We start from the raw sequence: 17,509 nt of genomic DNA on the forward strand, positions 1-17,509 counted from the left end.
CACCCCCAAGCCAAAAACAAAAAAAAAAAAAATTACTCCCCCTAGATAAAATTAAATCAAATTTTACTTTTGTTATTTTATTTTATGGCACTAATAGTGCCATAAGTGCCAACGAAAATCCAAAATAAAATAAAGTAAAATGGTCTTTTTAGCACTTATGGCACTATTAGTGCCATAAGTGCCAAACATGCAGAACAAATATAGAAACAACAACATCATCTAAACCCTAAATGGAACATTTAAACCCTAAATGGATAATCTAAACCCTAAATGAAATATCTAAACCCTAGGGAAAGTGTTTAAAAAGTTCCTTTTGGCTTGGGGGTGGGTGGGGTCGGGGGTCTGGGGATAGACATGGCAGAGGGAGTAAAAAAAAAATTTCGTTGGCACTTATGACACTAATAGTGCCATAAGTGCCTAACCCGACCCGCGTGTCTGATCCTACCCGGCACGCGACCTGCGCTCCTGACCCTACCCAGTCCGCCCAATTAAGGGTATATTAGGCATATTGCCTAATTAATGGCCATAATTTGTGTTTTTTCAATTAGTGGCCAAATATTGTATTTGCATGTTCAATGTGGCCATTTGACACCATTGTTTCTACTTAAATTATGTATTTCAAGCACATAGTTTTCATATTTTTTTTGTATATAATTGCAATAGTTTTCCACATTCAATTGAATTTGGCTATATAAAATAAATAAAGTGACACTTGAATATATTTTAAATAAATATGTTATTCAATTTAATTTGGTCATATGAAATAAAGAAAATGATACTAAGATATATATTAAATAAATAAGTTCTTCAAATTAATTTGAAATAAATCCTCATTTTCAAATAATCTCATAATAATCTAGATAAAACACTTAATCTCCATTCATGATTTTTCTTATGTTATTTATATTTTATTAATTCTATAATTCAATATTTAGCTTTACGATACTTTAGCAAATGTAAAATTTATATTAAAACATATTTATAAAAATAAAATGATGTAATTTGAATCTCATATTGATTTTTATGATATTTTTTTATTAAATTTTAGAAAATATAAAATCTATATAAAAACAAATTTGTAAAAATAAAATGAAGAAATTTAAATCTCACCATTGATTTTTATGATAGTTTTTTAATTAATAACCTAAACAGAAGTATATATTTTATGCAATTTTCATTAAAGGAATTTTGAATCCTAAATCCTTTTTTCATAAAGTTTTACAAATTAAATTATTGAATCATGTGAATATTAAGATGATGAATTAATAAATTTGATTTTTCTTATGTTATTTATATTTTATTAATTTATAATTCAATATTTAATTTTACGATATTTTAGCAAACGTACAATCTATGCAAAATAGATTTATAAAAATAAAATTATGTTATTTGAATTTTTATGACACTTTTTCAGTTCATAACCTAAATAAAAGTATATATTGTATGCAGTTTTTATATAGCTATAGACAAGATGATTATCAAAATTCACTTTAATATTTCAAACTCTACGAGATAATGTTAAAAAGTCAGAGGTGGTCTATCAAGTTTCATACGGGATGTACTCAATTGGCTCCAAACAAAATGATGCTCATAAGTTATAAGTGGCTTGCCAAACTCCAAAGGAGATGATGCTTATAACTAAATTCTGATCCTTTAAGCTTCAAACAAGATAATGTTTAGCATTCATTTGCGGTCTTTCAAGCTTCAAATGAGTGATGATTAGAACTCAGCTCCGATCTATCAAGCTATGGACGGGATGATGCTTACAAGTCAATTATAGTATTTCAAACTCTATACAAAATGATGCTCATTGCTCATAAGTCAGTTATGGTCTTACGAGTATTTTGGCTCCAAACAATATGATGGTCACAAATTAGATGTGGTTTGTCATGTTCCAAACAAAATGATGTTCATAACTTAATTATGGCTTTTGAAACTTTATATGAGATACTCCCTCCGTCCCAGCTTTTGGTATCCAGTTGAGAATGACACGGGTTTTAATAAAGTGATTGGTGTGTTGTGAGTGGAATAAGGGTCCCACATTTTATGTGAGAGTTAAAATAATTAAAGTGGAGTAAGGGCCCCACCAACTTTTACTAAAAATAGAAATGGATACCAAAATGTAGGACAACCAAAAAAGGAAAGTTGGATACTAAAAGCTGGGACGGAGGGAGTAATTATTAGCACTCAGCTCCAGTCCTTCAAGCTCCAAATCAGTGATGCTTAGAACTCAGCTGTTGTCTATCAAACTATAGACGATATGAGGCTCACAAATCAGTTATGGTCTTTCAAACTCCACACGAGATGATGCTCACAAGTCAGTTATGGTCTTTTAAGCTCCACACGAGATGATTCTCACAACTCTGTTATGGTCTTACGAGCTCCAAATGAAATAATGCTTACAAGTCAAGTTTTATCTTTTCAAGTTGCAGATGAGATGATACTCATAAGCCAAATCTCATATAATAAGCTTCAGATAAGATAATGATTAAAGTTCGACGTACAAAAGTCAAATATGATATTTCAAGCTATAGACAAAATAATGCTCAAAAGTCTTGTAAGGTTCGAATGAGATGATGTTCATATATAAAATGTGATCTTAAATTTTGTCTATCAATTTATAAAAATTACACTCCTATAAAATTAGTAAATCTTTCCTATATACAATTAACAAAAAATACGATGTGTCAATCCTTCATTATATTCTATGTCAAATAAAACTAAATCTTTTTCTTATTACTTTTCTAAAATCTCCAACCTCACATCAACTTTTTATGAAAATTTCATCAAATAAAAATTTATATAAAAATGCAATCTATTTTAACTTTCAACAAAAAACTAACATATAATGGTGCGTTTACTTTGATGGATGAATTTATCATGAAAAAAGATGGATAACAAAAATTTATATCTTTAAATGTCTCCTTTATTCTCCCACATTTTACACAAAAGATCAGTTGACTATTTTTCTTTCCTTATTTTCATTTCAAGGATGGATAATATTATCCCTTCATTTTTTGTGTGATAATGTTATCCATCTTTGAAGTGAAAATAAGGAAGAAAAAATGATGCGCTTATCTTTTATGTAAAATGTGGGAAAAGAAATGAGATATTTAAAAACATAAATTTTTGTTATCCATTCTTTTTCATTGATACATTTATCCATTAAAGTAAACTTATTCTAACAAGCAAAAATGCTTGAACTATACCAGTAATTTATTTTGATCAAATAAAATTAAAATTTAAAAATAATTTATATAAAGATCATTTCATATGTTATAATAAAAAAATAATGTACAATAATAATTACTCCCTCCGTCCACGAAAGAACTTCCTATCTTTCCTTTTTGGGACGTCCACAAAAGAACTTCCTACCTATTTTTGGACTATACCCCACCACTTGTAATATCATTTTACTTTTCACTTTTCACAACTCCCAATATTAATTATTACACCTTTTCACCACTCCCAATACACTTAACTACCTTTTATCCACTCTCAATACATTCTACAATATTTTTCTTAAAACTCGTGTCACTCCCTCTTAGAAAGTTCTTTCATGGACGGAGGGAGTATAATATAAAGTGGTTTCTCGACAAGAATTTCGACGGGTTACATGCTAGTATTTTGGATTAGAGCGATGGAGACTTGGAGTTTCCAAAAAGGAACAGAAAAGCAAAAACCTTATCGTGAGTTGTGATTGTATTAAATTTGCGCCAGACATCCTTTACTGTTTTACACGTGTCTCTATCTATACTCATATTAAAATTATATTTTTCTTGTTATTCGCACTCGCATGTTTGCCGAAACAAAGCATGACGTCATCATGTGTTTGATTATCATACTGTATTTGTTTTCTTAAGAGAACATGTTTAGGTATAAACTATTTAGTCGAACATGCAATTGTTTGCGCATAACAATAGCAATCATGAATTATTATTGTCTATAATGAATGTCTTGGGAACGGATCCCTGCTGTGCACAGCATGGTGCTGTGCACAAAAACAAGGTAAATAGGTGATTTAGTATTTTTCTTTTTTGTATTTTTTTAAGTTATGTATTTATTTTCTTCTTGTTTTTGTGCACAGCACCATGCTGTGCACAGCAGGGGATCCATTCCCGTAATGTCTTTCCAGTATGGAATATTACAATTATTCATGCTTATCTAATTTCAAAATGGTTATCGAAAAGTGATAAAATGGAGTGCTTTCTTTCTTTTCCTTCACTTTGGAAAATCCAAAGTTACTAAACAACGTCAGTCCAAATAAATTACTTTGGAGTATTAAGAATCAGAACTGGAATACCCTTGTTATTGATGAATATTTAAAACGTTAAACTAGAAAGGCTCGTTTTTTATTTTAAATTAAAAAAAATATTTAATTAGTGTGATTCACACTACTTTCCTTCTAAAAAGTAAATTCTTAATTTCCATATCTAAAAAAAATGAGTCTATTAAAGTGGGACGAAAAAAATACTATATTACATTATGTCATTAAATTAAATATTATAATAGATAAATTAAATTTTACAAAATAATGTTTTTCTAGTCTTGTTACAATTGGGTACACGATCGAGTGAACTTTTACAACTCAAACTAAAACAATCGAAGCTAGAAAACTGAACTAAGAAACTAAACAAATTAGAAGTAACAAAGAAACTAGAATGAAATTACAATGGAAATAAAACAAACGTGAGAAGGCATCCGCAAGAAGATTATCGCCCCGGTAGTGCTCACGGTGTTGGCGAATCTTCCCCAAAGGTAAAACGACGACGTCTCGTTGGATGTAGCACCACAATCCGGCGAGCTCCGGCGAACGGAATAGGATCGAGAACTGAGCGCGAGAATGATTTTAGAGGGTAGTAGAGTATGCAGATTTTCTGTAAACAACAATGCCATGCTCTAGACCTATTTATAGGCTACTCATCAAAGGAGGAAATTAAGACTGCATTATGGGAATTAATCCACATAAAACTGCTGGGATGTTACACAATTAGTAGTTCTTCAAGGCTTGGGCGGGCTGAACAGATACCGCCCGTCCGATCGATCGTCGGCGGCGCGCGTGTGTGTGTGCACGAGGCCAAGGCCTTCATCCAAGCCCACTAGCAAGCCCACAAGTTATTAGCTCCATGAGCATTGCTATTCTTATACAAGAGTAATCTTCCCTTATTTTCCAATGTGGGACAATAGCACTTCACAAGTGTTATTTCCATTCTCAACATCCAAACTTTGATATACAATATCTCACTCACCGGAAATCGGTTTTGAGACTTCAAGTATACCACGTTCATCTACTCGAGACGTAGATTAACATCCAATAATTATTTCAATTAAATAATAAATATTTAATTAAATAATTAATTTCAGAAATGGTCTTAAACCATATTTCCAACAATCCCCCACATGAGTGAGAAAGCCGTATGCAGATGTATGCAGACACTTTAGCTCAGTCCTCTTAAGAAACAACATTGCATTTGGAAAGGTAGATTGTGGCTTTGAACCTACCATAGTCAATCTTATTGAGTATTACCAGCGGCCTAGTGGATATGGTTCCTTGAACTAGTCCTCCTCGGTGTATACTAAGTCAACAATATTGACACAATATTGCTTCAATCCTCATTCGTTCTTACGTTTGTGTCCATTACGGGCCTTGGAACACCCCTTTGGATTCATAAGTGTTTCAATCGAAGCGGCCACACTTCACACTTATATAGGTAACTCTTAACTCAAGCATCCTGCTATACTTGTCCTCATTAAGGAATTCTAGAGTTATTAAAAGTCAAAGACTTAACCTCACCACATGCAGGTTTCCGAACACTCACTGTTCTACAAGGAATAGGACAATTCGAATGTTCAATACACAGATTCTCATAGCTTAGTTGTCCCATTGAACCAAGTTCTTGGGATCCTCCAGTCATCATGGTTGGGTATCCACTATGATCATCCTTAAGATGTGGATTTCAAACCCATTCCCCCTAACAGCCTATACATTTGATCTCGATGGATACTTTTAGTCAACGGATCGACTATATTATCAATTGATCTTATATAATCAATTGTGATAACACCACTCGTGATCAAATATCTCACGGTATTATGATGTCGACGAATATGTCTCGACTTACCGTTATACAAATTATTTTGTGCTCGTCCGATAGCAGCTTGACTATCACATTGAAGTATTACGGACGACACAGGTTTCGACCAACATGGAATATCCTCGAGGAAATTTCTAAGCCACTCGGCTTCTTCACCAGCTTTATCCAAAGCTATGAATTCAGATTCCATGGTCGATCTAGCAATACAAGTTTGCTTCTTGGATTTCCAAGACACAGCACCACCCCCCACAGTGAATACATAACCGCTCGTTGAGAATGAGTCTTTGGCATCAGATATCCAATTTGCATCACAGTACCCTTCAAGTACAGGGGGCTCCCTAGTATAATGAATCGCATAGTTCTGAGTATATTTCAAATATCTCAAGACTCTTTCAAGAGCTTTCAATGTTCATTACTAGGATTGGCTGTAAAGCTGCTTAACTTGTTGACCGAGCATGCTATATCGGGACGAGTGCAATTTGTTAGATACATCAAGCTCCCAATAATCTTAGCATATTCTATCGCATCAACAGGTTCTCCCTTATGTACATTCAAATGTACACTAGGTTCCCATGGAGTCTTAGCTATTGGTTTGTCAATAGCATATTGAACTTCTTTAACACTTTCTCAACATAGTGAGATTGTGTTATTGCAATACCATCAGACTTTCTTAGAATTTTAATTCCAAGAATTACATCAGCTAAGCCCATATCTTTCATGCTAAAGTTCTTACTTAGCATATTTTTCATTTCTTGAATTACTCGGGAATTACTTCCCATGATGAGCATGTCATCTATATAAAGACAAACAATAACATAACTGTTATTAGAATTCTTAATGTAGACACACTTGTCACACTCATTGATTCTAAATCCATTTGACAACACTACGCCGTCAAATTTCAAATGCCATTGAAGCGGTGCTTGCTTCAATCCATATAAGGACCGTTGGAGTTTGCATACTTTGTGCTCTTGCCCAGGTACTATAAACTCTTCAGGTTGCTTCATATATATCTCATCTTCCAACTCGCCGTACAAGAATGCAGTTTTCACATCCATTTGGTGAATCTCGAGATTGTGCAAAGCAGCAATAGCGAGAAGCATCCTAATAGATGTCAACCTAGTCACAGGCGAATAGGTATTAAAGAAATCATACCCTTCTTTCTGCCTGAAGCCTTGAACGACAAGTCGGGCTTTGTACTTATCTATAGTACGTACCATCAGATTTGTACTTCTTCTTTAGGATCCATTTGCATCCTAAAGCTTTACTTCCAGGTGGTAGATCCACTAACACCCAAGTACGATTCTGCATAATGGAATCAATCTCAATATCGATGGCCTCTTTCCAAAGAGCTTGCATCGGAGCCAGATAAGGCTTCTTTGATCGTCACCGGTTCGCCGTCTAACATTAAGACAACATAATCCTGGTCCATAGACCTTAGCCTTTCTAACTCGTTCCCCACGTCTTGGTTCTACATCCACAGGTTTAGACCTTGGTCTTTTCCTATTAGGTGGTACATGATTAGAACTCGTGGCATCATCTACTTGTGTAGAACTGCTAGCTATGTCTAAAGGTTTAGAACTTGTAGCTTCACACTCAACTCCATTGTTTGAGTTAGATACAACCTTATTCTTATTGGGATAGATATTTTCAAAAAATATAGCATTCCTTGATTCTATCGTTGTCCCGACATGTATATTGGGTATCTCTGATTTGTGTAATATGAAACGATAGGCACTGCTATTAAGTGCATAACCAATGAAGATACAATCCACCGTTTTAGGTCTAATTGTAACTTACTTTGGTAAAGTCACTTCTACCTTAGCTAAACACCCCCACACTTTGAGGTATTTATACGAAGGTTTCCTTCTTTTCCATAGCTCATAGGGAGTTACATCTTTCCCTTTGAGTGGAATCTTGTTCAAGATATAGTTAGCCGTTAAGACAGCTTCCCCCCACATGTTCTGGGGTAATCCTGAACTAATCAACAAGGCATTCATCATCTCTTTAAGAGTTCGATTCTTGCGTTCAGCAACGCCGTTAGATTATGGTGAATAAAGAGCCGTCGTTTGATGGATTATACCACTTTCGTTGCATAATTCAGCAAACGGAGCTACATATTCTCCACCTCTATCACTTCGAACCATCTTAATTCGACATCCAAGTTGATTCTCGGCTTTATTTTTGAAGTTTTAAAAGCTTCAATAGCCTCATCTTTACTTTTCAATAAGTAAAGGTAACAATACCTTGTGCAATCGTCTATAAAGGTGATAAAGTACTTCTTACCACCTCTAGTTTGCACAAACTTTAAATCACAAGCATCGGTGTGAATTAGTTCTAATGGTTTAGTGCTCCTTTCAACCGATTTAAACGGTAACTTAGCCATTTTAGCTTCAACAGAAACTTCACATTTCTCTTGTGAGTTAAATTCATCAACTTTTAATAAATTCATTTTTACTAATCTTTTTATAGCATTTAGATTAACATGTTCAAGTCTACAATGCCATAAATCGGAACACTCAATCAAGTAAGCAAAAGAAGTAGATTCTTTCATATTGATAGTTGCCTTGGCAGGCTTACAAGCTCTCACGCCAAGTTTGAAAAGCCCTTCGGAGGCACAGCCTTTCCCAAGGAACTTTCCCCACTTGTGAATTATAACATAATTAGCTTTGAAAAACAATTCAAAATCTTTCTTAGTGAGCTTAATGCCCGAAATTAGATTCTTTCGGATAGTGGGAACATGTAGCACATCCTTCAAGGTGATCTCCACGCCCGAAGTGAGTTGAAGAACCACATCTCCCATGCCAAGGACTTGAGAAGTCCGCTCGCTAGCCTCCATGATCGTCTTGTTTTCCACTTCTTTGTAGTTGTGGAACAACTCACGATTGATGGAAACGAAGACGGTAGCGCCGGTATCCACGAACCAAGCATTTGGGCTATCAACATGATTCACCTCGGAAATCATCGCCGCAAAGTCGTCTTGGTCCCAATCGCCAAAGTCATTCTCAACGTTGTTGACGTTGTTCTTCGCCTTCTTCCGCTTTGGCTTGCTGCAATCCTTAGCCATGTGACCATGCTTGTCACAATTGAAACATACACCATCAAACTTTGAAGGTTGGCCACCACCTTACTTCCCTTTGCCCTTGTTATTGGGGTTAGGGCGACCACGCTTGTTGGAAGGACCGCCTTTCTCGGTGAGATTGGCCTTTGCATCCATCGGTGCTTTGCCCTTTTGATCACGACTCCTCACGTGATCCTCCATTTCAAGCTTTGACACCAAGGTTGCCACGGACATCTCTGAGCGCTCATGCTTCAAAAGGTTTCGAAAGCTCCTCCAACTAGGAGGTAACTTCTCAATGATGATTGCTACAAGTAGCGCATCCGCCAAGGGCATTCCTTCAGCTTGAACTTCGTGTGAGAGAGTTTGGAACTCTTCCACTTGGTCCATCACGGAGCGGGAGTCGACCATCTTGTAGTCCAACCACTTGGCGACGACATACTTTGTAGTATTCGTCTTGTCCACTTGATATTTGAGATCAAGTGCCTCCCACACCTCTTTCGAGATTTTATGGACCTTGAAGACGTTGTAGAGCCGCTCGTCCAAGGACATGAGAACGGTGTTGCGGCACAAGTAGTCGCCTTGACACCAATTCGCATACCCGGCACGAACCTCAAAGCTCGTCTCCCCTTCACTCGGGGTCGGAGGCCTATCCTCTGTCAAGAAACCGCAAACTCCACGGTTGTGAGGTAGAACAACATCTTTTCTTGCCAATACTTGAAGTTCTTGCTCGAGAAAATAGAGGGTTTCTCGGCAAGACCCAACGTCCTCGACGTTTGCAACGGGGCCATGGTGGAAGTGGAACCACCCGTTGAGCCAAAAGATGAGCCAAAGAAGGTGGAAGAGGTGGAACCGACAGTGGCGGAGGCGGTGGAGCCAATGGTGGCGGAGGTGGTTGAGCCAATGGTGGCAGAGGCGGTGGAGCTGTTGGTGGCGGTGCCGGCAGCATGGACGGTGGACGCCATCTCCGAGCAAAGGTTTTTAGTTTTGAAAGTTTTTAATGTAAATTAAAAATCCAAAACCCGAACGTGCGGCAGCAGCGGATAATCTTCTTGCGATTGTTACAATGGGGTACACGATCGAGTGAACTTTTACAACTCAAACTAAAACAATCGAAGCTAGAAAAGTGAACTAAGAAAATAAACAAATTAGAAGTAACAAAGAAACTAGAATGAAATTACAATGGAAATAAAACAAACGTGAGAAGGCGTTGAGTCGAGATGAAACTCTTCCCGCAAGAAGATTATCGCCCCGGTAGTGCTCACGGTGTTGGCGAATCTTCCCCAAAGGTAAAACGACGACGTCTCGTTGGATGTAGCACCACAATCCAGCTGAGCTCCGGCGAACGGAATAAGGATCGAGAACTGAGCGCGAGAATGATTTTAGAGAGTAGTGGAGTATGCGGATTTTCTGTAAACAACAATGCCATGCTCTAGACCTATTTATAGGCTACTCATCAAAGGGAGAAATTAAGACTGCATTATGGGAATTAATCCACATAAAACTGCTGGGATGTTACACAATTTGAATTATGAAGTTACAGAATTCATTATGCATCAATTCCAGAATTAAAAAAATGAGCAGTTTCGAAAACTGAACTACTACAGTTCTTCAAGGCTTGGGCGGGCTGAACGGATGGGCTTCAGTTGGGCTGAAAAACAAATATAATTGGGCCGACAATTAACAATCCAAAAAGCCCATAAGTATTTTGTCCAAAAAATTATATAGTTTGGACCCAAACACCACCCAAAGCACCAATTACCAAGATCCAAGTCCTTGGCCGCGGCCCGTACCCGACACGCCCGTCCGATCGATCGTCGGCGGCGGCGCACGTGTGTTTCTGCACGAGGCCAAGGCCTTCATCCAAGCCCACTAGCAAGCCCACAAGTTATTAGCTCCATGATCATTGCTATTCTTATACAAGAGTAATCTTCCCTTGTTTTCCAATGTGGGACAATAGCACTTCACAAGTGTTATTTCTCTTCTCAACATCCAAACTTTGATATACAATATCTCACTCACCGGAAATCGGTTTTGAGACTTCAAGTATACCACGTTCATCTACTCGAGACGTAGATTAACATCCAATAATTATTTCAATCAAATAATAAATATTTAATTAAATAATTAATTTCAGAAATGGTCTTAAACCATATTTCCAACAAGTCTTACATTTTTTGTCTCACACCCATATCTCATTGTTAAATTTATTATTTTAATAATTGTTATTATAAAAATAAAATTACTTATAATAAAATATATCCTAACTAATTGATAACATTTAAAGATAAAATATGATATATCCTAATTATATGTTGATCCTGATACAAGTAAATCAGGTGAATGGAGAGAAATATACTAAATATTAGGGCACCCACAACGAGACTCATCGAGTGGTCGTGTGCCCCGGCTTGCGCAAGCCATCAACTACTGTTGAGCCCCCTACGTGAGGCGTGAGAAGATTTGGGCACCCGGTGCGAAGAGGAGAAAGAAGGACGCATGACATACACAGTCCAATCCAAAAATTGAATAAATTAAAAAAAATCTAAAAAATTTGGGAGGGCCGATTTTGGGTGTTCAACGATAATTTTTTTTTTTTTGCGAAATAGCCGTTGATGCAACGACTTTCTTCATTTTTTTTGTTCCTTATTTTTCTTTTACAAATACTACATTTCTCCCTTGTTTTGAAGTCAATACTACATTCCTCCTTATTTTCACACAAATTTCTTTTCTTCATTTTCATCATCCTACTTCAATTTTCATTCCTTTCCTTTTATTGTGATAAAAAATGGAGCGTACTTGGGAAAATTGGTGGAACAACAACGTACCCCCAAAATCTGACTCCAACATCGGCCAATCCAAATTTATCCAGCGGAGCCTTCTCATTGTTATCTTAATAATCAAACGTCTCTACTCCGGCGGGTCTTGAAGGAATTAACTTGAACAAAAATGTTGTTCAAGGCAATGATGTGGCTGAGATACCGTCCATGCAAACGATGACGAAGCAACGGAGCGACTACACTCCGGTAGAGACGATGCTCTTAATGTAGGATTTTATTTTTATTTTCATGTAATTTTAATTTTTAATTATGATGTGGAGTAAACTATACATCAGCGTTGATTCCCTCATTTATTCATAAATATGTAATTAAATTCGATTAAAATAAAGCAATTATAATCAGGGTAAAAAAGAGAGCGAACCAAATACACTTCTCGAAGATTGTCAGAGTTGGTAGATGTAGAGGAGAAAAGGATGAGGTATCAAGACAGAGGTGAAAGTGAAATAGGTTAAGGCAGCGTGACAGAGGTGAGAAGAATCGAGACAAGATGTCAAGATAGTGATCGATGGATGTGACCCGAGAGTCCGCTGATGTCAGAAGCCAACGACCCACATTGGTTGGCAAGTCAACTATGATGAACAAGTAGCCATAAGTAGTTAGTCAGTTGACAAAGATAGTGGTAGTTAAATTGATATTGACCTGGAAAAATCCATGCATTGTACGTGATTTCTAGAAATTCCCCCTTTTCGCTTCTTGTATTCCTCTCTCTATATATAGCTCAATCACTGCATTTGTAAGTCATACGCTATCAAAATTTATATAATGTATCATATTATTTTGTTGTTCATGAGAGTTTTTCTGATGTTCATCGCACACAGGTTATTCATTCTTCTTTGATTTGTTAATGTTTAGATTAGGTATTGGTAGTTGATTCACCAAATTAATGTAGTGTTGAATTTTAATTTTAATGAAATTTATGTTGTCAAATTTAATGTTTGATTTAATTTAAAAATACATTAAAAATAAAATTAAAAGAAAAAAATTAAATTGTGAGCTCGAGTGTAGAGAACACCGTTGTGAGGAAAGGGGCCCTTTAAGGGCTAGCTATGGGTTCCCTTAGTAGTTAGCACTCCTTCTATCCCATTTAATATGATCATTTTTTGCTATTTTGGGTTGTTCCATTATAAATGGTTATTCTAAAAAACGAAAATTATTTTATCTTATAAAAATTTATGGGCTTCATCATTATTTATCACTTTTATTCTTTAATTAAATTTTTTTAATAATCGTGTCTAAAAATAAATGGCCATATTTATGGGGACGGAGGGAGTATTTGTTTTGGGCCTGAATCACGAAAAGTATGCTTAGTAAAATCAAGCTGAGCTTAATGGAATTCTTCGCTTTTTTGTGAGCTAGACTCTAGTGGCTAAAGTCTAGCCATCTTAAAAGTTAAAACGAACACACCTAATATAACTATAGGCCGAAATTAAAAAGTAGCACATTTGATAATGAATATGAGTTTTTTTATCACAGTTCATAAATATATAAGTTTAGTAGCACATTTGTTGTAAATTGTCATATATATTCTTAATGGTCCCCACATCACTTTTAACTTATACTCCCTCCGTCCATGAAAGAACTTCCTAGGAGGGAGTGACACGGGTTTTAAGAAAAAATATTATTGAGTGTATTGATAGTGGATAAAAGGTAGTTGAGTGTATTGAGAGTGGTGAAAAGGTGTTATAATTAATATTGAGAGTTGTGAAAAGTGAAAAGTAAAAGGATATTACAAGTGGTGGGGTATAGTCCAAAAATAGGTAGGAAGTTCTTTTGTGAACATCCCAAAAAGGAAAGATATGAAGTTCTTTCGTGGACGGAGGGAGTATTTAAAACTTTATTATTAATTAAATAACTCCCAAAAAAACGACTCTTTATTAATATTTCAAGTAGTTAGGATATATTTAACTCCGTAATAATATTAGTTAAAAAACGTTAGGATATATTTGATTCGGCGGAAAGCATCCTTCTTTGCCTTTGGAGTATCAAGTGGGCCATCAGTCACATAAGGACTTTGTAGAAGAGCAGACGATTGAATCGTGCGTCGTGGCCTCCCTAATAATATTAGTTAGGATATATTTGATTCGGCGGAAAGCATCCTTCTTTGCCTTAAGAGTGTCAAGTGGGCCATCAGTCACATACGGACTCTGTAGAAGAGCAGATGGCTGAATCGTGTGTCGTGGCCTCCCTACAACCTCGCCCTCCTCCTCGTCAGTAGTCCAGCTGAACTTGACATCGCGTCACTGGACTCGGCTGACGAGCTGATGTCCCTGGGCGATGAGAGGCAGATCGCCTCAAAGATGGCTGTCTTTCACTGTGATGTGAGGCAGATCGCCTCTGGCTCCCCCTAACCTGATCCGTGTGATGAGATGATCGCCTCTGACTCTCACGAGGAAGATCATCATGATGAGATGATCGTCGGTGACTCTCACGAGGATGATCATCACGATGATATGATTTTCGGTGACTGTCCCGAGGCCGCTCCTCAACAATATGGGAGGTAGACCGTCTGTGACTGATCATCGGCCCCCTCACACTCCTCACTCCTACGTCCAACATGGCTGGATGACGATCTTCGAGACCTCCTCGAAGATTGTCGGCCGAAGAAATCCTGCATGGCGGATACCACACGTCGAGTCACTCGAGAAATTAGTCCATGCTCTAACTCGTCTTCTACAAGAGTACGCCGAACACTGTCAGTCACCTCTCGTGTCACACTCTGGGTGACACGAGAAATCAGCTCCTCGTCGCGTCGATCCCACGACGCGTGCTCACATCACACATGATCTGGCTCCGCATCTGGGCCTGACTCAAACTCCTGAGGCTACGCCTCGTCGACGAGCTAGCAGTCAGATCAACAAACGAGCGTCTCTGACGCTCAACAACCTCGGGCATCTTGCCACGAGCCTTCTATGTTTGTGAGCTACTCCTCGCCACATGACTAGAAATAACAGAAGGAGGTGGCGCGGGTACAAGTGGGTCCCTCAATCTGGCATATCGCCATCCGGGAAAGAATCGTACATCGAATGTACCACCGATCAAGAGGGTGTTATAATATAGCTGTTTTGTCTCCGATTTAGTCGGCGCCAGACTCGGGTAACATTCACGCTACACAAAAGGTAAACAAAGATTAGTCAAATATAACATAAAAAAAAGTGAAAGTGTAAAGCATAATAATTACCTTCTGCTCGAAAAAATGGGTGAAGTCAGCGGATGACTTCCAAGTCGTCCACATCAAACATCGGGGCAACCTCAGGGCCGTGTCTCGCAACCCACACGCCCTGCCCAAAGCCTGAATGGCCTCATATGACCAAATATGTAATGCCCATATGGGGCCATAGAAATGGTACGTCTTCCTCGCCCCGCTAATCTCCGAAGGGTGCTTCTTCAGCACAGTCATCCTATGGTATAAAATCTGAAATGAGTAAGAGCCCCACGGGAAATCCAACCATGCCCGAGAATCCTCAATCAGTGCCCACACCCAATCATCGACATAATCCTTATCACGGCAAAAATGATGAAATAGGCCACGAGGATGTTTGCCGCCTTCAGATAATCATCGGGGTTATCGCCCAACCTATTCGTATTGAACCGCTTCTGCAAATCAGTGACAAGAGTCTTCCTGCCTCGAAGTACTCTGTGAAAAAAGCATGTCCTCGAAATATCATGATCCGCATTCGGATCAAAACCCTGCGGGGAAGGCCCGAAGTGTAATCCCGTCACCAAACAGAACTCGACGGGCCTAAATCGTAAGTCGTGTCCACAAACGTGGAACCACTTCTCCCATGCACCAAACTGCGGGTCGTATAACTCTCGTGCAAGAAGTTGGTGCAGTGCTGCAATGGCGCTCTCCTCCCTCCTCAAATCATGTAAGTTGCCAAACGGACCACATTTGAACTCCTCAAAACGATTGTAACGCTCCAAACATTTTTTCACATCCTTCAATATAGCTATCTGGATGTAGTGATTGATACGTCCCGCATAATTTTGCATGTGCGGACGTAACCAAGCATGGCGGGGAGGCTGCAATTAATTAAAAATAATTAGAATCAACAAAAATCAAACAAAAATAATCAAACCGTGCATTATGAAAACCGTGTATTATGGAAATAGCCGTGCACGGTTGAATCGTGCACATCAGAACAATATTCAGTTGATAAAAATATTATACAAAATATAAAAACAAAATCGTGCAGTACTTATTTGAAACCGTGCACAACCGTGCACAGTGAAATCGTGCACAAAAAATAATTTCTGGGTTCTAGATTTATCATTACAACATATGAATATAAAACACATCAATAAACTCAAATCGTGTATCATAAAAATGAAACCGTGCACAACCGTGCACGGAAGAACAAATCCGTGCACGGTTAGTTCCAAACATTTTCCAGAGTGTTAATAGGCAAAAATGCCCTTTTCTTATAAACACTTGTAAAAATGCCCTTTTTCACTTATGAAAAAGGGCATTTTTACAAGTGTTTATAAGAAAAGGGCATTTTTGCAAATGCCTCTTTTCCAGATTGCAGAAATCATAATTCGATGTATATTCCAACACATAAACACCCAATAATAAACTACCGTGCATTGATAAACATTACAAGAAACGAAAATTCAATGTTTAACAAATACAGGGCACAAATACTTACCGGATTTGGCGTCAGATGTTGTTCCTTTTTCTTTGACTTACTCCGGGGAATTGGTTGTTGTTCCTCTCTCTCGTATTCCTTCGATTTAGTATCACTACTCATTATGAATTTGAGACTTACAAGACTCGGTTCCTTCTTTTTTTATATATATGGAATGCACGGTTCAATGAGGAAAGAGGCGTGCATGAATTATATTTGAGAATGAGGCGTGTAAAAACTAGGGTTTCTCTATGGAATGCACGGTGCCTTCTTTTCAGTTGTGTGTGTGAAATTCAGATTTAAGAAGGAGGGAGGCGTGTAAAAAACTAGGATTTTTCTATAGAGATGAAGAAGGCGTGTATGATCAGTGAGAGACAAGAAAATGACAAGATGGAAGATTCTCTATTTGACCACTTTTGCCAATAAAGTTGTCCTTTTTTTGGAAACTGCCGACTTTTGGGAGAGAGAAGATTCACTAAAATAAGAGAGGAAATATACATTTTTTTAGGAGTTATTTAATTAATAATAAAATTTTAAATATAAGTTAAACGTGATGTGGGGACCATTAGGGATATATGTGACAATTTACAACAAATGTGCTACTAAACTTATATATTTATGAACTATGATAAAAAAAAAACTCATATTCATTACCAAATGTGCTACTTTTAAATTTCAGCCTATAGTTATATTATGTGTGATCGTTTTAACTTTTAAGATGGCTAGACTCTAGCCGCTAGAGTCTAGCTCACAAAAAGCGAAGAATTCCATTAAGCTCAACTTGATTTTACTAAGCAGACTTTTCGTGATTCAGGCCCAAAACAAATACTCCCTCCGTCCCCATAAATATGGCTATTTATTTTTAGACACAATTATTAAAAAAAATTAATT

This window comes from Salvia miltiorrhiza, chromosome 7 (genome assembly GCF_028751815.1).
Source record: "Salvia miltiorrhiza cultivar Shanhuang (shh) chromosome 7, IMPLAD_Smil_shh, whole genome shotgun sequence".
Lineage (NCBI taxonomy): Eukaryota > Viridiplantae > Streptophyta > Magnoliopsida > Lamiales > Lamiaceae > Salvia > Salvia miltiorrhiza.